This window comes from Eucyclogobius newberryi, unplaced genomic scaffold (assembly GCF_026437365.1).
Source record: "Eucyclogobius newberryi isolate DKJ021-1_F unplaced genomic scaffold, fEucNew1.0.hap1 SCAF_15, whole genome shotgun sequence".
NCBI classification, from domain to species: domain Eukaryota; kingdom Metazoa; phylum Chordata; class Actinopteri; order Gobiiformes; family Gobiidae; genus Eucyclogobius; species Eucyclogobius newberryi.
Window position 1 is genome coordinate 21984427 of NW_027315779.1, and position 24685 is coordinate 22009111.

Below are 24685 nucleotides of genomic sequence, written 5' to 3' on the forward strand. Positions count from 1 at the left end.
ATATTAATGAGCTGCATTTAGGGAGCTGGCTGCTTAGCCACACTGTTTTTTTTAATATAAATTGGATTAAAACGCACGGTGGCAAAGGCGGTTAGCGCTCCTGCCTCCCAAGAAGGAGATCATGGGTTCGATTCCCGGACCAGACCAACATCACATGATCTCTCTGGGTGGAGTTTGCATGTTCTCCCCGTGTTACCGTGGGTTCTCTCCGGGTTCTCCGGCTTCCTCCCACCATCCAAAGACATGCATGTGTTAGGTAAAATTGGTGACTCTAAATTGGCCCTAGTGAATGAATGTGAGAGTGAACTGTCTGTAATGTCTATGTCTCTGTGTTGGCCCTGTGACAAGTTGGCCACTGTCCAGGGTGTACCCCGCCTAAGGCCCGAAGTCACAGGGATAGGCTCCAGTCACCCGCGACCCCGAAAGGGAACAAGCGGTAGAAAATGGATGGATGGATTAAAACTCAAATTACACATTAAAAAATGTAGTTCTGTGTACAATAAAATCAAAATGGAAAATGAAACACATTCTCTTGTAAAAAATAGATTTAGATTTCAGTATGTGGCATTTATTTGCAAAAAGAAACAGCCTTATTTAAATTGTGAATGGTCAAAGGATTTTAAAATGTCAATAATGATGATACGGTTTGTAATATCATTTAACAGCATTGCGTTTCTCATGTGGTGTCCCGCTGATGGGTTTGGACGTCCCGGGTTGTGGTTTTGGTGGGAGCAGAGCTGGTACTCGCTCTGGAAACACAATACATTTGCCTTCTTACTTGACTGGTTCCTTTGCTCTTCTGCCTCTGCCTTTGAATTTGCTCATTTTCTGCCCCGTTTTGTCCCCCCTACCGCCCCCTTTGATTGGCCCCTGCATAGCAACTTGTCACTTGGAGCATGGAAACAGATCGGCTCATCGGGTCTTGCTTACTTAGTTTTATGGGATGTGGTTTAAAGCGCAGTTTAATGTGTTTGTAATGGAAAATAGTGTCTCTCAAAGTGTGTGATGGCTCATTGTTAATAATTAAAAATTTAATTGTAGTTTGCACGGTGGCAAAGGCGGTTAGCGCTCTTGCCTCCCAAGAAGGAGATCATGGGTTCGATTCCCGGACCAGACCAACATCACATGATCTCTCTGGGTGGAGTCTGCATGTTCTCCCCGGGTTACCGTGGGTTCTCTCCGGGTTCTCCGGCTTCCTCCCACCATCCAAAGACATGCATGTGTTAGGTAAAAATTGGTAACTCTAAATTGGCCCTAGTGAATGAATGTGAGCGTGAACTGTCTGTCTGTCATGTCTCTGTGTTGGCCCTGCGACAAGTTGGCCACTGTCCAGGGTGTACCCCGCCTAAGGCCCGAAGTCACTGGGATAGGCTCCAGTCACCCGCGACCCCAAAAGGGAACAAGCGGTAGAAAATGGATGGATGGATGGATGTAGTTTGTCATATGAGACTGAACAAATATGGCCTTGTCTGACTGAAACAATACTGATCTGTCCACATTGATCGTCTTCTCCTTCTTCGCTGCAGTCAAATGCATGAGGCTCAGTCTGTCATCAAATGTGAGAGGAAAATACATCTTTTCCCTCAATACAACAAAAGATATTTAGTCACCAAATAGCACTATGCAATATAAATACAAGTATCTGTAAGCGCAAATAAATGTCATGTATAATTCTGTAGTTAATTAAACATTTGTCATACAAAGACATAAAGGTGTAATTTTCATATTATAATGATTGCATGATTATAATTATTTTTACTTGTATACATGTAATTTATATTATATTATATTATATTATACATATAAAAACTATAACTTCTTACAAGTTGTGACAAGAGGAGCAATGCTTTAGGCCCACAACACAGACCTGAGAAGTGAGAGGGTAAAAATGCTTGCTAAGCTATCCGTTTCACACACACACAGGGACAGAAGGTTCGATATTCATTCGATCGATGAATGAAAAGGCACAATGGCAAAATTGGATGGGCTCCTTTTCAAATCCACGTCTCCAATGTCCCCCCCGCGCCCCTCCACAGTCTGCAGTCGCTGGGCGGCTGCTGTGGCAGCCACACAGAGAGAGAGAGAGAGGAGCAGGGGTTACATCAAGGCTGCTCCCTGGACCGTGCAAACAAGTCTAGACCAGTGACCTGCTCAATGGCTCCTTTTGAGGAGTGGGGCAAGTTCGGTCAGAGCGAGGAGAAAGGCAGGCACAGCCTCTTTTCACTGGAGGAGCAGCTCACAGCCCGCGATCGACAGGAGGTAAGGAGGGCCGGGAGGGCAAGCATCTGCTTCCATGGTTACGGCCCGGGTATGGGGACCCTACTATTGAGGAAGCTTCGTTCTCATGCTCCCACAGAGGCAATGTCACGCATTTTAAAAATGCGTCAGGTCGCTCCGACGTCCAGATTTGTGGGCAGCAGAGCCACTCTTTGAGAAGAGAACTAAAATGATAGGACTTCAGTTTGGGGAAGGAAAAAGAGGAGGGCAAAGCTTTGGGATGGATGAAGGTGGGATGGGGGCGGCAGCATGTGTAGAGAATGAAATGCGTCACATGATTGCTCCAAAACCAAATTCAAACTACGACATTTTTATTTTAGTTTTTTACGGCAGTGCGCAAAGATTGTGTAGTATAATTCTACAAGCAGATTGTTGTTGTGATTGTTGTATGAGAGTCAGAGGCACAGATGATGTATTCTCTGACGGAGCAAAGGTCAAGGTTTATGTGGTCAATTGCTTTGTGGAGAGGCAGAGGGAGCCGCCTTAATGACGATTCTTCCTTATAAAAACGCTCATGTTAAATCAAGGATAAACTCTTAAACGTCTAATTGAGGTAAATATTTTATGATATGCCTAAAAAGTATGTCTGTATTGTTGGTTGAATTATTGCTATGGCGGCCGCATGTGTGTTTGTTTGTTGATTTGTTTGTGTTTCGGCACAAGCTGGGTGTGTGTGTGTGTGTGTTGGCTGGTTACTTGGGGCTTTTCTTGGGGAAGGAGGGGTGTGCTGGAACGTTGAAATTTGGTCATGCAGCTGACGCTTTAGCCAGTAACACACTCCAAACAGAACGGACAGATGGCCGGCCCTCAGGAAGGGCTTGGGGCGCTGGATTTGCTCTCAGACCGTGGGAAAGTCTTTGGCTGACTTCACCTGCTTAGGGAACTGATGTGACTGGATTAAACAGCAGTGAAAGAAGTGCCGCATGAAAACAAACTGGGACAACACTGCACACCGCTGGGGCTTTTCTTTTTTATTTGGAAAAAAATAGGACAAAATGGACACTCAGATGCACAATACAAGATTTTATTTATTTTTTTAAACATTTGCTTTTTTGTGTCTTATAGAACGGGTTTGTATTTTTGCATTGTTATAGTCATAATTTGAAACTCTTCAGTTTTGATATTAGACTGGGGTTGGGGACATTTATGTGCATGCATTGATTTTTATTTAAATTTAAACAAAAAGTGTTTGTAAGGATTTGGTCTGATTAGTGCAGTAAATGGCACTTTGAAAGATAACAATGTAGAGGCTGTGTGCATAATAACTTCTTAATTTTGATATTTTGAAATGTAATAAATAGCAAATATGTTACTTCCTCTAGTTTATATAGTTTTAGTTTTTTGTTTGTTTTTGTTTTTATTTATTATTGGGCATAATGATGATTGTGTGTTAACCATTGTTGAACATGAACAAAACTTACTGTTATCACTGATCCAGTGATGAATTTGGCATGAAATTTAGACGCCAGCACTCCCTAGTAACAAGATAATTTACACATTTAGACAATCATAATGTAATTTAGTCAGTTTTTGGTAAACAATTATGTTGTTTAATGTGTGATTTTTAAAAATAAACAAATTCACATTAAATTGAAGAATAGATTTGTTTCGTTTTTTCAGGTGATAATGGAAAATATAGACGTATAATATAAACACACTGCATAAGTTAAATAAATATGCAAGAGACACTGCAGTTATGCGCCGTCAAATAATTGCATAGTTGTCGCATTTTTGACAGCAGTTCAGGCGTCTCGTAACCGCACCATTCCCCGATTGCTTGCTATTTTGGATTTCCAAGTAATGCTGTCTGGCTACTACAAGGAATTATCTATCATAAAAGTAAAGTGCATAGGAGTTCAAACTGGGACTGAGTCAAGAACTCTCCATCTGAGGACAGTGCTTTTGTGTGAGTGTGTTTTTGAATGCACTGGGACGTGAAGAACTAATCAGATGTGGTTATGTGCCGAGCAGTGAAGTCACCATTTGAGAAGAGTGAACTTGACTCTGCAGGTCTCTTGAGACACTCGAGGAATTTTGCATGGAGCACTCCAGGCATATCTTTACTGTGCTCTGTAAACCAAGCCAAGGCACTACCGTTTTTTAATGGAATTAATTTAAACCAGAAGGATTAGGTCATACATAAAGGTGGACGATAATGATAAAATTGAATATCCCTCTTTCTGATGATCTGTTTTGTTTTATTTTATTTTATTATCTTCCTAACAATATTCAAATGCTATTTTTAGCAATGCATCAGAAATATACTGTAAATGTCTTGGTTGAGGTTCAAGTATTGCATAAAACGTGAAAGGACCTGAAAATTAACCACTAACTGTTACGGTATTTATTCTGTTGTTTATTCTATGTTGTGTTTTAACTGGGTAACCCTATGAAAAAGAGAACCTTTCTCATTGGGGTTTCCCTTTATGAATAAATAAAATGAATGAGATGGCAGAAATATCACTTTTTGCCCTTGTTTGGGAAATTACGCTGGACATTTCTGACTTTTTTTTAAAGCTAATTTTTAATCGTTTTTATTGCAGATAATATACTCGATATTCTAAGTTTGGATATTTCAAAAACAACAACTGTAATATAACTGGTTTTAGTCATTGTTTTTCTGCACATTCAAAACAATTTGAGACATATTATATATTCATATGACTTGACTTCATTGTAGCGTTTGTTAGTCTTTTTGCACACATCATTGTCTCCTCTAACACGTGTAACAGTGGCCAGGCTTTAATTGGGTCACTTTTCCCCTTATAGTACACTGCATATAAATACACAGTACTTTGAGACATTTGTCTCTCTCCGGCCTGCTGACCCATCCACATCACAGTTTATTTTTATAATGGTAATTTGCCATCGGCCCATGGTTTGGTTCCAGAGGCCCACATCATTAATCATGGAAGGCATTACTGCAGTCTAATTACACTTACCTTCTGTGAACCTGCAACTCCTCTCCTCGCTCGTGTGCTCCTGCTCTTTAACTCTGCACGCAGCTCTAAACGCATTGGCGAACGTCTCCAGGCTATATTCATTTGAAACACACAGGAAATAAGAACAAAAGTAATATCCTCTTTTTACCCCTAAAGCAGAGGCCAGGACATGATCGACTTCCATAGAGAGCCCGAGGAGTTTATTTAGGAGATCATTAAGTATCGTGGCACATCCTCCTGTTGTTTTGAAGAACTTAAAACAAGAGTCCCCTGTAATTGAAAGTGCAAACACCCCTGGAAACAATGGAAAGTGTGTGGGGAGGTTACGAGTAGTGGCAGTGGGGGATCAGTGGCAATGCTCTGTAACCCCTTTAAGATCATTATTCCTCACAAACTGCACCCCCGGAGTGTGTGACACATTTGTGAATGGGCTCTTCCGCGGGATTTAATGGGTTAACGGCAGACAAAGGGACCAGGGACCATGTAGCCCAGCAGGGGTGAGTCCAGTGGAAACATAGTGCTGTTTCTAATCCACGCTCCTGGTCCTGCGTGGTTCCTGTTGGCAGTGGCCGGCGTCGCAGCAGACTGTGACACGCCGCGCTCAGCCACATAGGCCACATGTTCTGCCCGCGGTGAGCTTTGTTCAGGGGCTCGTGCATAGGAGGCCCTTTGAACGGGGAATTACACAGGGAAGTAAATATCAAAATATAGATATTATTGGGAATGTCGTTTTTAAGATATGCTAAATTTGAAAATCGGGTGTATCGTCTCTGTTTAGTTTAGTCTTTATTCTTAGGGACAATGTAAAGAGACAATAAGATTATAAAAACAGAGATGTTCCACAGCAAATAGCTATAGTTTTACATCTGCAGTCCTATACAAAAAGAGCTGATTTAAAAAATAAAAATGGCAAAAAAGTTGTGAAATTTCAAATAAGTGTGAAGGTGATATTTCTGCACGTTTGTGATTTTAATTTTTTTTTTACAGACATTTAACCTTTTTCTGATAATTAAACCTAAATTAATACCTATAAAGACATGTTTTGAATGGATATAATAATCCTCATACTATATATAATGTAATATATAATAAATATGAAGAAGATAACAAACAGATGATGCTTTCACAAGTATAATATATTAGTAATAATAGTAAGTTCTAGTTTGAAATTCTTTTGTTAAGTAAATAAAAATAAATTAATTTCTACGGTAGTTATAAAACATCTGGTATTGTTTTAGCTGCATATTTGTTGAGAAAAAGGCCATTTGCATCATTGACATTGTTTTATGAAGTGACTTGACTAAATTAGAAAGAAATGGAGCTAGTATATTATTTAGACATAATTATTTCAGATTCACAACTAAAGCACCCTCTAATTAATAAATTAGCAGTGACATAGTTTCATACATTTCCAATTTAGTTCTGCTTCTCAGTTCCCTCCATCGGTTTTAAAAATGCCTTTGATATTCCAAGTTCAAACGTGCTTTGTCTACGTTTTCATTTGAGCACAAGTCTCTTCTAATGAAAGCGGACGTACAGTTGGTTGACTTGAAAGATGATAATTAAAAACAAGCGGCCTGATTGTGTTGGTGTGCTCTGGTCAGCTGCATGTGATTTAACGCTGTATGCCCAGATTCCTCTTGTACATCCAGACGTATCGCACTCGGCTCTGCTGCTCTACACGTGGCTCGTATATCTTTGTGAATGTCAAGGATCACAGGCCTTGTAGTTAAATGGATACAACTACTACACCGCAGCCCTCCACAGTCCTCACTTTAACTTCAGTGTACCTGTTTAGGGAGAGGTTACAATCAGACACGTGTTTATCGTTTTTTAAATAGTGTTTTTATGGTCTTTTTTAATGTTCACATATTAAAACCAACTAATAATTACTACTATAATTATTGCTAAATGTATGTATATGTATTTTATTTTTTCAATCTTGCTTGTATCCATGTTCTAGTTTCTTGTAAGTTCTCATTCAAACTGACACATGGGATGTCAAATACTTTGGAAAGACTAAAAATAAAAAACAAGCATATCGTATGTAAACTCTGTGAACTAAAACAACAAACGCACAGAGCATTCATTCAGAATCTCAACATCATTAATGTGTATCCTGCTTTTGCCTTTGGTGTGAGAACAGCACATTCTTGTTTCTCTTTTCCAGTGACAGAGAGCGTTATTAGTGTGTTCCAGCGTAATAAAGTAGTTACAATACGTCTTTTGAACGATGAATGAGAAGTCTCCTTCAACAATCATATTTCTGGAACATTTAGAACGGACTGCTCGTCTCCACTTGTACTCAGGAAACTAGTTAAAACCGTGTGGCCTTTTTCGGTGGAGGCCTGACTAGATTCACTTGCTGATTTACTTGCCTTTTGAGTTCTACCTCCCAAGTGTGCGCTGAAGCCATCCACACTCTCATATCCATTTAAAGATTCTCATCATATTAATCTTACTTTTCCTCTTCATGAGTTTCGGCTTATTGACTGGTACCTCCTAATTGTCTCTGATTGTTTTGCATTGGCCCTAATTAAAGCCCTAAATCGGCAATCATTTTTCCATAGACCTTCACTAATTTACAGCAGTGTTCCTTTCCTATTGTCAGACGATTGCTTTGATAATGAGAGGTTGTGCAGCGGGATTATCGTTTGGGAAAGCATCGGTAAGGACACGCCAAGAAAAGGTCTCATTATGAGAACTGCCTGCTCGGCCTCCGTAATGGAGAGTCCTTGATAATGTGGTCGATTAGGGCCTGCTCCTCTGGAGAAAACCTGCACAAAATGTGCCACACATTTCAGAGTTTCTCTGAGATGTGCACACCTGGTCCTCCCCATGTTCGGTCATTAGTGAAGAGTTTAGTCGCTCTATACACGGGGACAGTTTTTATGCTGTTTGTAGCATTTTGGAAAATGATAAAGTAAAAGCCTAATTTTGTAATTGCCTTGAATTGTACTTTTATTCTGATAGAACGAGCAGCTGTATTATCACAGGCAATTGTGGATAAATGTTGTCTATATGAATGCACATGGCATAATCCAAATGTAAACTGAAGCTAAACGTTTACAATATAGAGACGGATTCAATATTTGACTTAGTTTTTGGCTTATATCTTTGTGGTAAAAGGATTAAGACATGGACTTTGCTGTGTGGAAGAGCTACTGTGTGTTCAAATACTAATGCAAACTGCACATTTCTGTTGAATAATGGCACATTAACAACTGTGGCTTCCTGATTATAACACCATTTAATGCCTTATGAGTCCCTTGATGTTTAACTCACCTGCGCTAATGTGCAATTTTATCCTCTCCAGGTCTATTCATATATTGTAAATGGGAGTTTTTTTTTTAAATTTTGCCTATATTCATGTTAAGAGCAATTCCCAGCCTGTGTGTGGTGTGGCAAATGCAGAAAATGAAGCATTAGATTACCACTTTACTCTCAATATCTTCTAAATTGTTGTTTGATGTTTTATCTCTAGCCCTATATTATGCATGTTTGAGGCTTTTTTAGGTAATTCTGGACACCTAACCATAGTTGAGTATTTGTGTTTGAGTATATACCAAACGCCTCATCTTCCAGTAAAGAGTGCATGTATTTTAAATTAGGCATAAACAACTTCTGAGCTAAGTGAAGGTAATTTGAGCTGACATGATCAGAACAAGTCTTGAAAGATTTGAGTAATTTTAGCAAAATAATTGCTTCTTGATTACGAATGACATCATTTGGATTCACTTTCTGGGCCATGATGAGTTATGAAGCGAACAACACACGCTCTTGTAATTTGCTTGTTTACTCGGGCGACTATTTACAGCGTACATGTATTTATGTATGTAATTACTTGTGATATCACCATGAGATGTTTTACTAGCTAAGTAAATTGCTAAAGTAAGCCTTTTATTTCTCCATCGCCTGTGCGTCCTGATCAAACAGTGGTAATTAAAGCACAAGGCCAGGTCGAGGGGTGAACCGCACACGCCATAAAACGCTCGGGCTGAAGGTGCCACACCGGCCAATCCATTTTAATTGTTGCTGGAATTAATTTGAAATGCTCTGGTCAATTAAGAAGATGCATTCCTCCGGCTTTGTGTAATGTCATATTCATCGATCCTCCGAGGTTACTTTATGCGCTCACGTGTAGGATACGTTTGTGTTGGTGAAACTCCACCGTTTGAAATTCATTATTTATTGATTCCTTTTAGCGATGATAAAAGCACGGTCTGATAGCAGCATTGTTCACCGAATCAATTCTGTGCCACACTGGACACTTTATTTTATATTTTTTTCTTATTTATTTGTATTCATTTGTTTATTTTGGTAGAAGTAACGGTTAAAGTTATTTTTAGAAGCAGTAGTATTTTTTTCCCAGCATGCCGGTTACTTGTGTCTCTTCCTCTTCCTTTAACTCTGGTGGTACTTGCCCTCCATCCATGCCTCTCCGAGCTGTAATTGGCTGTCGGGGAGTCAGCTGCAGCCAATGAGATGCTGTAGAAATGTGAGTGTTTAGTCTGGTGCTAGGCAGCAGGATCCACACACAGGTGGGTCAGGCAAAGTCAGTGTCCTGGCTGGCCACCAGACTGAGCTACTTAAGCTCAAAGCACACTACTACTACAACATTCATGTATAATTACACATTTTAAGCATCACTTCACTTTTTGATGCACTTGGTAAGCTGAAACTGATAGACAAGTTGTTAACAAAATACATTTTGAATATATATATATATATATATATATATATATATACAATTATATATATATATATAAGACAGAAATATTATATATATATACACACACACAAATATTATATATATATATATATATATATATATATATATATATATATATATATATATATATATATATATATATAATATTTGTGTCTTCATTCATGTATACAGAATGTTTCCCAATATAGTGATATAGTTTTAGTGCATCAGTCTCTGAATGAAGCTGCTGAGTGCTTTCTGTCATGGCTGAAGCCAAGAGGAAATAGAGATACGAGCGTGGAGCTAGAAATAACAAGCTGTCTTCATGGATTCTGTGGAAAATGAAAACACATCCTTCAGGAATTTGTTTGTTAAAATAAAGTTTGTTATTCCTATTTTTTAATCATTCCGTTAAAAACCTACATATTTTATATTAATATATGATACAATAGACATTCTACATTCTAATCACTATTTTATTTTAACCACAGAAATAACTATACATATTTCTAAGAATATAGACATCAAATAATAAGCACTGTCAGCTGTTTTATGGTATTGCTATTCTTTTGACACAATTGTTCCCCATTTAAAGAGCTCTAATGCTGGTGCAGACAGGGGTGCTGCTGCCCCAGACCCAGGGGAAGTCCTTCCCCCTTCTCATGTGAACTCTGACCCTGGCCTCCTGCCTTTCAGGATATGGGATGACCCTCAGTGGGGGAATATTTAGAGCTGCATTATCTGAGAGGCTTTGTTTAATATGAACAGATGAGCTCCTCATGTTTGCACTGCTGGTGCCTGTGCACGTTCCTTTGTCACTAATGCACATGTTCCATTATTTGCACTTGCCAAACTGATCTTAAATGTTTATAAAGCTTACATTTGATCTTAACTGTCTGTACTGTAACGCAGTTAGGATTTCATCATCTCTTACACCATGGTGTGCAATATGCTACGCACATAAGCAGGTACTTAATTGAATCTCAATTCTCCTGTGGGCCGGAGGAATGCTCTGACACATTGAAAGTTGAAGGCTGTTATTCATAGTAATAGCTGTAGATGTCTCTCAGTTGCACTCAGAGGCACCGCTCAGACAGCTTGATTTGCTCTCAAGATGGGATCTTTGTTCCAAGCACATGCTAATTACTGATGTAGAGATAGGTCTAATAATCTGGGCTCCGTACAGACAGCTTAACTGACATTAAAATCACATTACTCCGGGATTGGTGATGTCTTTGGTCGCACTCCTCAATATTATTGACTTACTTCACCATTCATTTGTGAAGCTGTTCTTTTGCATGTAATACTTCATTTGTCTGTGCAACTGACATCAGTTACCTGAAATGTTACCTTCTTTTTCATGATACTTCAGTCCTCTTCCTTGCGTCAGGAGGCAAACCTCTATTTGTGTTTGCCATAGTGAAAAAAAATAATATTTCTAACCAAACACATAAACTGGGATGGCTCTTTAATCCTATTGTCACAGACGTATAGCGTAAGACACAGATCATGGTTTCTTTTAAATGTCTGTACGGATCACTAAACATATGTCCTGAAGCTTGCATGAGTTTTGTTTTTCCCCTCTCAGAACAATCCTGGCATTTGAGATGTAATCTTAAACAACCAGCACACCCGTGGAGTTGACTTTGGAAGGCACTAGGCATTCCTGCCCTGAGTTCTCGTCACCTTGGCTGCGTTCCAGGCCCAGGTTGCCATGACTCCTAAACACCACCCTTTACACCGCCGTCCCCTCCTCACCAAAATGTGCCAGCAGATTCTGGACGGGGGGGGGACAGGGCTAACATTTCTATTTGGACAAAAGATATCTTCACAAAGTCAGCAGAATACATGAATGTTGTGTTTTTATGAGAAAGTCATCAGATCTTTGAGACACACAGAGGGGTAAACTTTGAATAATGGTGCCAGCAAACCAATTCGCTCCACTTCTTTTCTTCCCTTGTTCTTGTGTCTGAGAAAATGGCGGACGGTGTATCGCTGAACTGATCCAGCGCTGTCTGCGAGCTCACATTTGCCTCTCGCACTCGTTTCATTTTGAATTCCTCCTCTTACGACACAAATATGACAGCGATGCGGCACCACTAAAGCTAGAAGTTTAGACAAAAACACGGTTGTTGCTTTGTCGGTAAGAGACGTTTCCCCCTGATTTTTTTAATTCCCTTTGTCGCATTGCGGCCGTAACAGTGTTCTAATATCATCTGTGGTTCCTGGCTCGGTTAATGGTAACTGGTTGAAGCATGCTTGATTGCACTGGCATTTTTCTCAGCCAGACAATATTTCTTTTTCTTTTTTACAATGTTATCTGCGGTCTTAGCTGCCTCGTAGCTTCTGCCAGCAAGAGGGAGGCTTAGGCAGTTTTGTGGGTAGTTTGGAACAGTAGTATAGTAGTTATTATATGAGTAGATATCTGCTGACTGATGGGAAACTCGACACTGCTACATTTTCTTACTGGGTATTTTGCTTATGAAAAGTGACAACAATAGAAGACCATTTTTCATTGTGCACATTTTTAAAAACATCTCTCTTTTCCTGTTTTTAGGTGGAGGAAAATAACTGACCTTGTCCTCCCCTGAGTTGAAAACATCAATGAATGTAAGTTAACACCATCTGTTTCATGAACTTTCACTTTTGGGGCGACTCTTACCGACTGCATAGCCACACTGTTGGTCTAAATGTCTCAGGTTACTGCCACTTTAGTCATCTATCTTCTGACTTCCATTCAGACTGCACATTTGTAATACTTTTTTTTCCCTTCTTCTTCATTATTTATTGAATTCATTTGATACTTTGGGGCTTAACCTCTTGGCACAAACCCGTAGATCCGATCTTGTGGCAAATCTGACAGCACAAGCTCGCTTCTGTGGGTCTTTGTCATTATGGTGCGAACGTCGTAACTTTTTTGTGCTTTTTCAGACCCATTTTTCTAGATTTAGTTAGTCTAGTTTTAGATTTAGGGGCAGCTTCATGTCTTAGTCTGTACTTAGTCCTGAGCACACACATTATACCAACTTTGAACTGTCCAAACCCATAAATCTAATTGTGAAACATTGCTAGTGTGTGCATCCGGGTTGAGGTAGTAGGTTGTATGGTTTAGAATTACACCCTGGGAGTTAACTGTACAACCTTCTAGCTTTCCTTGGAGTACACTTATGACATCCCAGTCCTAGCATCTGCAGAACGTTCACTGACTGTACCCACTGTTAAAGGCTTTTTGAATAAGTTAAGAGGACCTTTTCAAGAGAGTATGGGCCTGTAGAATTAATCGTTTTTGCACACCCGGGGTCTCATTTCACAGCTGAACTATACCACTGCTCAGCCACCGTCAGACTCCCTGCTGCGGGTCAGAACTTCTAATTGACTCTCTGGAATTACATGTACTTTACAATTTGTCACACGATGTAAAGCTTGAAAAGTTTGAAAACCTGTTTTTTTTGCCCATGAAGAGGTATTGTTTCAAAATATTAAAGGAGACATAATGTGCTTTTTTCAGGTATTTGGTATTAAACTATAACATCATTGTTTTACATGTTGTTCATTGTAAACTGCAATATCAATTTGAAACAGATCAATAATAGAAACAGGTCCTTTGACTTCCTGTTCAAAACTGCTGAACTTAAGCCCCGCCTCTTCATAGTGGCATTTCACCGCAGCAGATTGACCTTTACATGTTGTCATTTTTTTAAAAGAGGTTTACGAGACATTTTAGAACCCTACTTGTATCACTTGAAGTCTGGATTTTTAAAAAATAATTCTACTTCAGTACAGGGATGTGGGCGAGGATAGGGGGTAGGTGAAAACCAACATTTTCTGAGCACTTGAGATACAAGAAAGTATTACTCAAACACTCTGAGTAAACTAATGATGAGAAAACACTGCTGTAACAAGGTTAAACGCTGATTTAGCACAATATGTTCCCTTTGATTCTTGAATTCCTTTGAACTGCTTCGTAATATTTTTATGCATTCAGTTAATTGTGTGAATAAACCTGTTTCACACACTGTGCTTGTCACCCGTTTGCACAACGTCTGGGGCCCACTCTTGCACCTCAGCATGTTTACTCGGTGCGAGGCACGTGTGTTTAGAGAGGATCACATGTGAACCGTGTGCTAAACATCATGATGCACAGATGGTTTGACATAAACACAAGTATGAAATGAATAGTCACTATCAATCTGACACGCTGGGCTGAACAGATTTTTCCTGTTGACATCCGCGCTGGCTGCTTCTGCACCTCTGCCACCCGCATGCATTTGAATCACGTTGTTGTGGTTGAGATATTCTAGTTGTTGCAGTGTTAGTATGATATGAGTATTTTCCTTATGTGACCTTGTCTTTTGTGCCGTCTCTCAGGGCTTAGTGATATACCGTGTACACTTTTATAATGTAAGCATCTGTGACACTGGAGTCTCTGTTTACTGTAGCCATGTCGATGTGGCCGACTTCAGCTCCATCTGTCTCAAAGCCACAGTCTGTAAAATGACCCCAAATCAACACCACTGGATCAGCTCTGGATTTACTGCTCCCAGGTTCTTTGAAAGGCGCCCCAAATTTGAAATGCGGCTTTAGTTGAAGCTGTTGTATTCATTTTTCACGTACTTCTTTGTCGTTGGTGACAGTACTTTGGGTGTGATGGATGACCTTGCTGTCAGCGTGTTTGTGGCAATGCTAAGTGGACCACCTTTGTGCAGTTTGTATCATTTATCCTGCGTGTACTCTGGTTTCAAGGGGTTGTGGCGGGTCTTTGATGATCTCTTATCATTAAACGTGAAGCACAGATATTTATTTAATTCATCCTCGGGCCTGTCATGATAAATACCTTATCCACTGTCGAGTGAGAGACAGAAAAATATTTTTTGGGGCTCAATATTTATCATGATATATATAATACTACTACTACTACTACTACTACTACTGCTATGTACTATAAGATTTGATCTGTTGAAGTGAATGATTTCCTTGACTTATTATAGATGCAAACTATCGACTCAAGTGTTTCATTCTGCTGTTCATTTACTGCAGATGGTTTTGTTTTTGTTTTTTTATATTGTACTGTCGTATTTAGAATATATATTTTATTTTCAAATGTTGCTTTAGGGTTATAGCGTCAGTGGTATAGATCAGTTTCTATATTATGGTTTACTGTAGATTATATAACTAATGATAAATTAGAGTTAAAATCCAGAACACACTGAGCTGAATGAGAACGTGAGTGTTTCTCTGTGGAGAGCTGAAGCTGAAAGGACGTTTGTCTGTGGAATACGATCCTGGTAAATCCCAGGAAGTGCCAACTCACTGTAAGGCCTTGTTTCGACTGCTGCAGATACCCGGTGTATTCTGTAGATGGTGATAGTGCTCACTTTTCAACACAGCAGGGAGAGTCTTATTTAAGGTGGATCTCTGCTCTGTCTTCACTTTGGTGGCGAAAGCTGCTCCACATGTGAAGGAAAGAGGTGTTGTGAGATGAGTGCTGCCTCAGCACTGCACAGCTGCCCCAGCAACACGGCACAACCCCATTGGCTCCAGCAGAGCCTGTTTAAAGGGAATGCTTACACAAATAAATGATGATTATTTAGTCTTTTCAGGGCTCCATACGCGCCTGAAAGAAGTCTGCAGTTACAAAGAACTTCTTGTTTCTGTCTTTATTTTACCTATTTCAATTTAATCATGAATCATTTAGTCAGCACATAGTATCTATAATGTATGTATTAATGTTTGTTAATATTAGAAAATAAAACATACCCAAAACTAACAGTTTTATTGCATTTGACTGATATTAGGCCACATACAACTTTTCTGTGGTTTTCAATTCAAAGTGCCCAGCCACCCGAAGCACCCTTTAGTCAATATATTTTGCTATTTTGTTCAAGGAAAGTCACTAATGCTACAAAATTGTGTGCAACTTCCTGATAATCTCAATCAAGAATTAAACAATATGAGCCTTAATCGGACAATTGCTGCAATTGTACGTGACAATGTACGGCTCCAACAGTGTCTCGACAGACGGTGCTTTAGCTGGTAAAACCTAACTTTCCTATGAAGCCCAGTCGCCTGGAGCACTATTTCTTCAGTGGAAAACATATTCCCCTAATGTGGTGGGGTTAATGGCAAATGAATAATCATAACACAGCGGTGGCAGACGGGGGTGTCATTGATCTGTCTGGAGTCAGTCTCTTCCCCTGCTGCATCAGCCACTGTCTCTGTATTGATACGCTCTTGCCCCTTGACCCCTGAGACAGATCGATGCCATTGATCGGAGAAGGGCAGGGACAAGGGCAGGATCTGCTGACTGGCCGACAGCTTGTGTGACAAGACATGATGGTCATTAATGTCCCGCTGACTGGCTGGCCGCTCGCAGGGCTGGCGCAGTCCCCTCCCCCTGCACCCCCCCCGTCTCCTCCATCAGCTCCTGCTCCCATTCTGACTCAGATAAGACTATTGTTTGGGATATCTGTCTGGATATCTTCAGCCTGTGTGTGTGGAGCTATTTTTGGCATGTTTTGAAAAAGAAAGCTCTACAGGTTTTCTCAAAGGTGTGCTGCATATTGTCTCCTGGCTCTCTTTTGTAAATTATCTACATAATCTTTTTTAAGGATCTTGTGACGTTGGTTAGAAGCAAAGACATATTAAGGGGTGTATGTATAAACATCTTTAAGAAACTGAACTAGCTCTGATTGAAATCTTATTCCGTCAACTTGCCACAGACACAGAAGAGAGTCAAAACAGTTGCACCAGTTGTAGTCTTTTTATTTCCCGTGTTTGTGGATGTTTGTGTGTTGAGGGGTGATGTGTGTATGCGGCGACAGCTCCAGACTCCGCAGTGACACGGCGGTAATACCAGTGATTGATCACCTATACGGCTGCCTGCTGGCCCTGCTGGCTTTAGCATACAGCCCAAGTCCCACCCCCGTCTATGCATCACCAGCGCCATCACCAAGCAAATCTACGAAGACCCCACCATCCCCCATAGACTTCAACCTGGCCCCGCTTTTGACATTGGCTGCAGCGTTTACTTATCCCACGTCAGTCCTCTGCTCGCTCTGGTTCTGTATTTTGTGCTGGACTGAAGGCGACACACAGCCGTCGTCAGTGACATTTTACAATTGAGCCTTTTTCTGGCAAAAGTGCGTTTTCCATTCGAATTAAAGGGCATAATCAATCAATGATAACATTTGCCGTTCTCTCCCTGCCCCCTCCATGTCACACAGGGTCATAACCCTAATCTATCGTGGATGTTGAAGGTGATTAAAACCCAAGATTAGAAATAGCTGTCAAGGGCAGACCTCATTCAGACCTAAGGAAAATGAAACACACCAGACTTTCCCAGTTGTCCTGTAGAAAGAGCATGTAGAAGACCAACACCATTCTCCTGTTTAGCGGGACAAAGAGTTATGTTTGATTTGTCTTGTCTATTATGCGTCTGCCGTCTGTCTGCTGCGTACAAGCTTCAGTCACAATATTGTGACATTAAGTGTTTGGTTCACGTGGAGCTGACCACAGCGTGTGACTGAGGATGAGATGTCAGTGAGAGCAGAGCCGCCATAATGTCTCATCCTGTGTTAAGCTCTTCACACAGCACCGATGCTTGTTTCATTTCCCAACTGTTCGTTTCTTGTAGGACATGCATGCATCAAAATATCGTTTTGTTTTCATACTTTTTACAAATGCTGCTGCACATATAGTATTGTTACAAATGGGTCGAGTATTGTGGCGTCCATGTTCCACTCTGTGTAAAAACAGGGAGACTGCTACAGCGCATCCTCCGCCACGGCCAACCAGTTCACTGCAGTAGGTGTGTGTGTGTGAGTGAGTGTGTGAGTGTGTGTGTGTGTGTGTGTGTGTGTGTGTGTGTGCGTGTGCGCCACTGGAAAAGAGAAGAAATTGATCAGCGCAGGGAGAAATGTGTTCTCCGGCGAAGACTGGATAGAGGGTGTGAGCGAGTGAACGGAGAGGAAGAGCCAAAGCTGTCACTACACACTTGTGCTGCAGTATCTCACTTTGGCCAAAGCAGCTGCAGACAGAAGTAAAGACACGGCAGGAGAGACAGGTACAGGGGGGCTGTGGGGGAGGGGGGCTTGCGGGGTCAAGCGAGTGACGGGCAGGTGTTTCGATGGCCAACTCGGAACTCCTTTTTGTTGTAAAGTGTTTGTCGGCCGTGTAGTGCAGGTTGTGGAGAGATGAAAGTGTAAGTTGTGGAGTACAGTGTCACGACATGGCTGGTGTCCCGCTGTCTAGAGCGGAGCAGAGAGGGAGGGGGCGCGGCGCAGAGATGCAGCTGACAATGCAAGTGTTGGGATGGAGCACAGTGCTCGGTGTTGGGGGAGTGGGGAGTGTCCCACCTCACTGACCTGCGTGTGGCGGCCGTCTCTTGGACTTCTTGCTTCCTCATCAGCTCACTCCTCTCTCCTCAGCCCGCTCGCACCTCGTCCCGCCTCACACGGACAACAAAAGGCATAGTCAGTGGCAGACAGAGCAATGAGCACGAGGCAACGCGTCGGGTGGCAACCAGCGTTCATTTCCGGAAGCCTCCACTTTGCCTGCTGATCCCTAGAGAGAAGAGACAGTCAGAGACATCTATCAGATTTTTTGTGTCTGAGGGGGAGGAGTTGAGAGGTGGGTGGTGGGATCGGGACTAGGTAGAAAGGTGGGGGGGTAATGTGTAACTGATAGACAAACATTACAAGGGGATCTTCTGAATCTTACTTTGTTGTATTGTGTTAATGCTTATTGTTGTTTTTTAATGCACTGATCGTGTCGGTTTTCATGGCTAGTTTAACAAAATCGAACCTGCGCTGTGTCTTGCTAGGTGATGTTGTGTTTGACTCAAACTACTTATCATGTGCCAAGCGTGCCCCCACACTGGCAGAGTTGGACAGGTAGGTGGCAGGATCTAGTATTGAGGGTGTTGCAGTCTGCGGTAGGATGTACAGCAAGTTAAGCAAAGAATAGAGATTTTTTTTACCTGTACTGATGGTTTATTTTTAGCAGAGTGCCAAAGTGCTCTATTTTAATTTCTGTAAATTCTGGTGGAACGCTATCACTGCAAGTCCCTTTGCTGGAACCAAATACTGAGGCTGCTAGTCGCGTTTTTCTGTGAGACGGGTGGACAGGCCAGTGGAGGGATCTGATCGAGTCATCCTGTAAAATGGTACTATAGAACAAAGAGGCAATCCCACTTGTCTTGGATGTTTTCTTGTGCCAGCACAAAGGCTAGTTAGCTCACAGCCGCTAGTGCAGTCTCCAAGCCCTGCCTCTGTCTGGACTGTTTGGAGTTTAGTGTCTGATGAATTTGTGATATTTTGTAATAGATCTTTTTGAACCTGGAATGTTTCTTTTCGACTGCAACTGTTGTCTCAGGTTTTTCTACATACTTTTGTCTAAATCTATTTCTACCTCTTCATTTTTGTCTGCAGCTCTCTAGTGGCTGTGCTGAGTTAAAGAAGTTATTTGTCAATGAAAGACTGGAAACCCGGGAGCATTTTCTCTGCTGGTCCAGGGCAAAGTGGCATTACAATTTTGATGGAAGCCAATGAAGCTATTGTGTCACAAAAGGCATTGGCTTTTGACAAGGCTGCCTGTGGGCAAAAAGGGGGAACTTTTAAGTGGCACTGCGCGTGTGTGTGTGTGTGTGCGTGTGTGTGTGTGTGCGTGTGTGTGTGTGCGTGTGCGTGTGCGTGTGCGTGTGTGTGTGTGTGTGTGTGTGTGCGCGTGCGTGTGCGTTTGCGTGCGCGCGTGTGCGTGTGTGTGTGCGTGTGTGTGTGTGTGCGTGTGTGTGTGTTTGTGTGTGTGTGTGTGTGTGCGCGTGCGTGTGCGTTTGCGTGTGCGTGTGCCCTGCAGCTGACTGCGACTCCTGTGACTGGCGTACTTCACCTGCTCCCTGAGACCCTAACTTGTGAGCTCTCTTGATAAAATATCACGGGTTAGGCTCTTGGGACGCTGGCGGAGGGCACAATCGTCTTTCTTGGGTGGACTCGGACAGAACCCGAAAACAAGCCAAATTATATAAAAATGTACAACATATGGATGGACACGGTCACAAAAGCAAGATTGTCAGAAAGCTGTGACCCTTCGACTTGAGTTTGACTAACATCTCCTTCATATGCTGACATGATGAAGTTTGGAATAGCTGATACAAGGCCGTCATTGTTCACAGCAGCACTGCACATTCCAAGTATTCACAGTTGCAATACAGTATTGACAAAATAAACTCACGTAGTGTTCAGTTCATGATTGTAAATGACAGGCTTCTCCCAGATGTTCATTAACCCTGGTCAGCGCCTCAACAGAGCTGGTCGGGGATGGTCAGTACATGGGTGTCCATTATGGGTCTGTGCATCTGACCACAGCAGCCTCGCTCTCAGGCTGGTCCTGTCCAGACATAGGACGTGTACTTCTTATTTGCAGATGAACTTTAGTCTGGACAAAAACACACTTGAAACTTGGATATGTTGACTACAATATTAAAAAGGGACACTTGAGTTTTGATCTCTCGGATTGACTGAGTGTTGAAATTGTGTTTTCGTGTTAGTTGAATTGGGAGGCGTGAGTTTGAGTGGACTGTCTCATTAGCTGAATTGGGTGTTGACACGGATCCATCAGCATCTCTGGAACACTGGGTTGTGGCGCTTTAATTCAGTGATGTGTTGAGTCCTCACACTGTAATTACATAACCTAATTGGTTAATGCTCTGAATCAATATTTAAACATGGCCTTTTCACATTCAGGCATGCATTGTAATTTAGGCAGACAGCTTGGTAAAAGACAAGATTGAAAAGAAAAGGAAAAGCAGTGCAATCAGTATGTATTAGCCCTCCTCAAAACACTTCCTTTTATGTGTTTCAAAGGTGTAAATGCATTCACTATAGCAGCTCGAGCTGTTTTTTAAACTTTCCATTTTTCCCTAGGCATCGTGCTTTTCTGAAAACCTGAATTACCCATATTAGGAATGCAGTTCAAAACAATAGAATTTCCCTCTAAAACCCTCCTCTCGATCTCCCTCCTCGTCTCCCTTTCCTAATTATATATTTTTCGTCCCATCTTCCCACTTGGTCTCGTAGTGAACAATGCCGATGCCAACTAATCAGTGTGTGTCTGTGCCACAGAGCCCCCAGCAACAACAGCTGAAAGAGTGCCATGCCCCGTGAATACCAAACAAGCCCGGCACGGTGCGACAAGTGCTGAGCAGTCACAGCCAGAGCGGAGCGGGTGCCCACAAAACAGCCAGACACTTTTATTAGGCTCTGTCTGACACACTGCACCGGGCCCTCTGATGAAATCCTCAGCTCCCCCAGCACTAACAAAGCGCCGCGCTCACAGCAATCCGCCAAGGAGCCAATAAATATCACCCCGTAAAAAGCCGCTAGCTCCTGGCTAGTTTGTAGCTCTGCTGAAGAGGGAATACAAAGCTTGGTCAAAGTCAGACGAGTTCACCAAATAATATGTGAGTGCGGTTTATCTGCTTTGATTTAAGTTCATGTCAAAAAGCTATAAGTCACTGCAGATAATTTAATTAAATATGTTCATGATAAAATGTTTAGCGTCATATTTGTCTTGTAACAGACATTAGTGTTATAGAGAAGAAAAGTCTGTGTGGGATTCTGTGTGTTAGTTGTAATAGTAACTTTTATGGCTTTTGCACATTACATTTGAAGTAATAGGTAAAGATGTATTTAGTCGTAGGTAAATGTAGTGTCACCATCCAATAATCAAGTATGTACTATATATACCATGATTGAAAGAATGGTTAAAGTCTAAATGCAGGCGTGCCATTTGTGCGTCAGTAAGTTGGTGCAGGAAAGATTGATTCTGGGCTTGAATAGGTGCAGATAAACCAAAGGCTCCAGCTGATGAGGCGAGTGTGTGAGAGAGATTACACTCTATTGTACTGAGGTGGCCATGTAACACAGCGACCCGCCACACAGGCCCGATAAAAATAATATGGACGGATTAACATTCGGCTAACACATTTGGGCAGGACCTGAGCTGATAAATCAGATTGTTTTAGTGAACTAGAGAGCTTGTTTTGTTGCATGGAGTATGAGGTGTTGTCTAATGAAGCGCAGAGTGGATCCCTTATTGCGGTGGTGGGGTGCAGGTATGGCTCTCACAGAACGGGGCAGGGGAGGTGGGGGGCTGGGGTGTCTGAGTTTCCAGACACTGCGGCAGGAGGCCAGACAGCCACCTGAATGCTCTCACACTCCAACACCTGGGCCTCTGCTGGCCCTCAGGTTTGATATCGCCTTGGTTTCAAGTGAAATATGGTCAGTGTAATTATGATCAAACACTAATAGCCTAAAAAGTGGTACTATTACAGTATTTTAATCAAAGGGTTTGAAGAACAAGAGACAAGCTCATGAGATTACTACAAACCCTATGGGAGGAGTGCTGAAAAGACTTTGACCATAGGCCTGTGAGCCTGTGTGCCTGCACAACGGGGCGGGGGATTGAAAAGCACCACAAAGCTGGAAGCGGCTGAGTGCTGCTGGTGCTGGTGCTGCTGCTGCTGCTGCTGCTGCTGCTGCTGCTGCTGCGTGGCCCCTGTGCCCGGCCTAAAGGTCTGCTCTAGTCCAGGGAGGATCCCCTCACTCCTCTGGCTCTGCTCCCTCCATGGGGCTGGTATCTCCCATTCTTCCTCTGATCTGTGATTCACTTCGGAGGCGTTGCTATGGAAACCTGCTATCTGGCTAGCAGCTTGATGGAGTTATTGAACTGTAACTGGCTTGGATAATTAAGCTCTGTCTTGAAGGTTGGCCGTCCAGTGGTTGGGGCTCAAATGTGACCTATTGTTGGTCCTGAATTGCCACTAAAGCTTACCCCTTAGCAACCAGTCGTCAGTTAAAAAAGTTGCCAGAGATAAGTGATACCTGAACTTCAGAGCTTTTTGTCTCCAATCACTGATTTAGGGCCAATCAGTTTATCTGGTTGACACTCATCCCTCTGCACTCAGACTCTAGACGCAGCACTTCATTTGCCTTTTGTCCCACAAAAACTAACTTGCTGTTATTATTTTTTAGGTCTATGATGTTCGGCAAGTGTCTGTCACAGTGACAAAGGTAAGACAAAGATAGCTCAGAAGCGAATTTGTATCTATATCCATTTGATTGGAGTGTTTTGCTGTGCACTGCATTGGCCGGGTGAGTCTCCCCGCTCAGTAACAGACGGCCTGGGCCACACAATTAGCCTGGAGTCATTTGGGCTCTCTGCTCTGCCCAGGTGCCCACTGCACACAGAGAGGCCAGGCGACCTTTTCCTCTGCCACGGCCCACTGCAGTCACTTAATACAGTGATGGATGCTTCCCGAACAGCCCTCCTCTTTCTCTCCTCTCTCCTGATTTGCTCCTGCGTCTGTCTTGTTTGTGCCCCATTTATGTTCTAACTCTCTGTTCTGTTATTTGCAGAAAACAATGAAGAAGCAAGTTTTTTCTTCAGGCATCGAGCAGGACAGACTGAGGTCTTTCCTGGAGCTGATTTATATGGAACCAGTGTTGCTCAGGTGACCCGGCCTCTGGATTGGGTCCTTAATGCAAGAACATGGCAGCAGGTAAGGACAATGAGAACAGGCTGAGAGTGGACTGCTATTAAAACACTCCCCACGTCCTGCACTGAAAGTACCTCACATACATGTGGCCTGCTCAGTCTGGTGTTACAGCTAAGGACTGTTTTAAGGACGTGTAAATGTTTTAAGAAAACATATTGTCATATGTTAATATGGAAATGTGTTAATGTAATTACAAATGTTTGTGTCCACTCCCTAACACACCCAGGCCAACACTGTAAATAAGAATTTGTTTTTAATGTGCCTGATAAATAAATAAAACATATTTAGTTTATTTATTTAATCATAAATTCTATTATTATTTATTTAAATATAAAGGAAAAAATAGGCCTATGTTTGTGAATACACAGATCATATAAAAATCATGCATTTTTGATTATTTTAATAAAGACTTTTTCCAAAAAACAGTGTAAAGCTGATTATTCTTTGTAAACAGTGTCAGTGTTTTCCTGTGTTTCCCCTGTTATGTGCAATATAGGTGGACAAAGGTGAATTAGACAAATACTGTTTCCTGGTGAAGTGAAAGAAAGAGCAAGAGAGTGTGTAGGAGTTTGTCTGTATATGTGTGTGCTGGCTCAGAGCTGTGTGTGTGTGTATGTGTGGTGTTTGTGTGCGCTGGGGGAGCAGTGCAGCAGGCTGCAGATATCATCCATCTCCCTGTCACTGGCCCAAGGGCTGCTGGGAAAGTGGCAGACAGCACCTCGCCTCTCACAACAGAGACTGCATCCTAATTTCTCCAACACAGAATGTCTGAAAAAGCTGTGGCCTTCCTCTCTCCGACTGTTGTATGGAAAAGCATTAACCCCCAGTACAAGAACAAAGTGCTGATCTGAGCCAGGCCATGAAGAGTTACATCCACTCCCATCATGCTCTTGTCCTCTCTGACCTTCTCCAAAAACAGGAACAGTCACAGTGTTAATGCGGCTCAGACAGAAAAGTGCATCTCTGACATGACGGTGTGTGTTGTAGTGTGTGTATCTGAAATGTGACGGCTCCTATCTGTTTCATTTAAACGGATTACATGCTCTGAGTTAAGCCATGACTGAATTGGTTTGAACGCTTTTGTCAGATATTCTATAGCTTTTCTTATAGGAACTAAGGACCACTGGTAATATAATGTAAACCGTTGAAGCATTTCCAACGTATAATTATATATGAGTCTGTCGGTCTTAATAGTGTTGGACT

General features: G+C 41.9%; 1 long non-coding RNA gene across 1 annotated transcript in view; it reads left to right on the forward strand.

Annotated features, from left to right (window-relative positions):
- Positions 1 to 23610, forward strand: part of LOC140361123 (uncharacterized) — a 34389-nt gene extending 10779 nt beyond the window's left edge. The window contains exons 2-4 of the long non-coding RNA XR_011926950.1: positions 12488 to 12540; positions 22959 to 22997; positions 23343 to 23610. This is a non-coding gene — a long non-coding RNA (uncharacterized lncRNA). The remainder of the gene's footprint in view (positions 1 to 12487; positions 12541 to 22958; positions 22998 to 23342) is intronic.
- The last annotated feature ends 1075 nt before the right edge of the window (positions 23611 to 24685 follow it).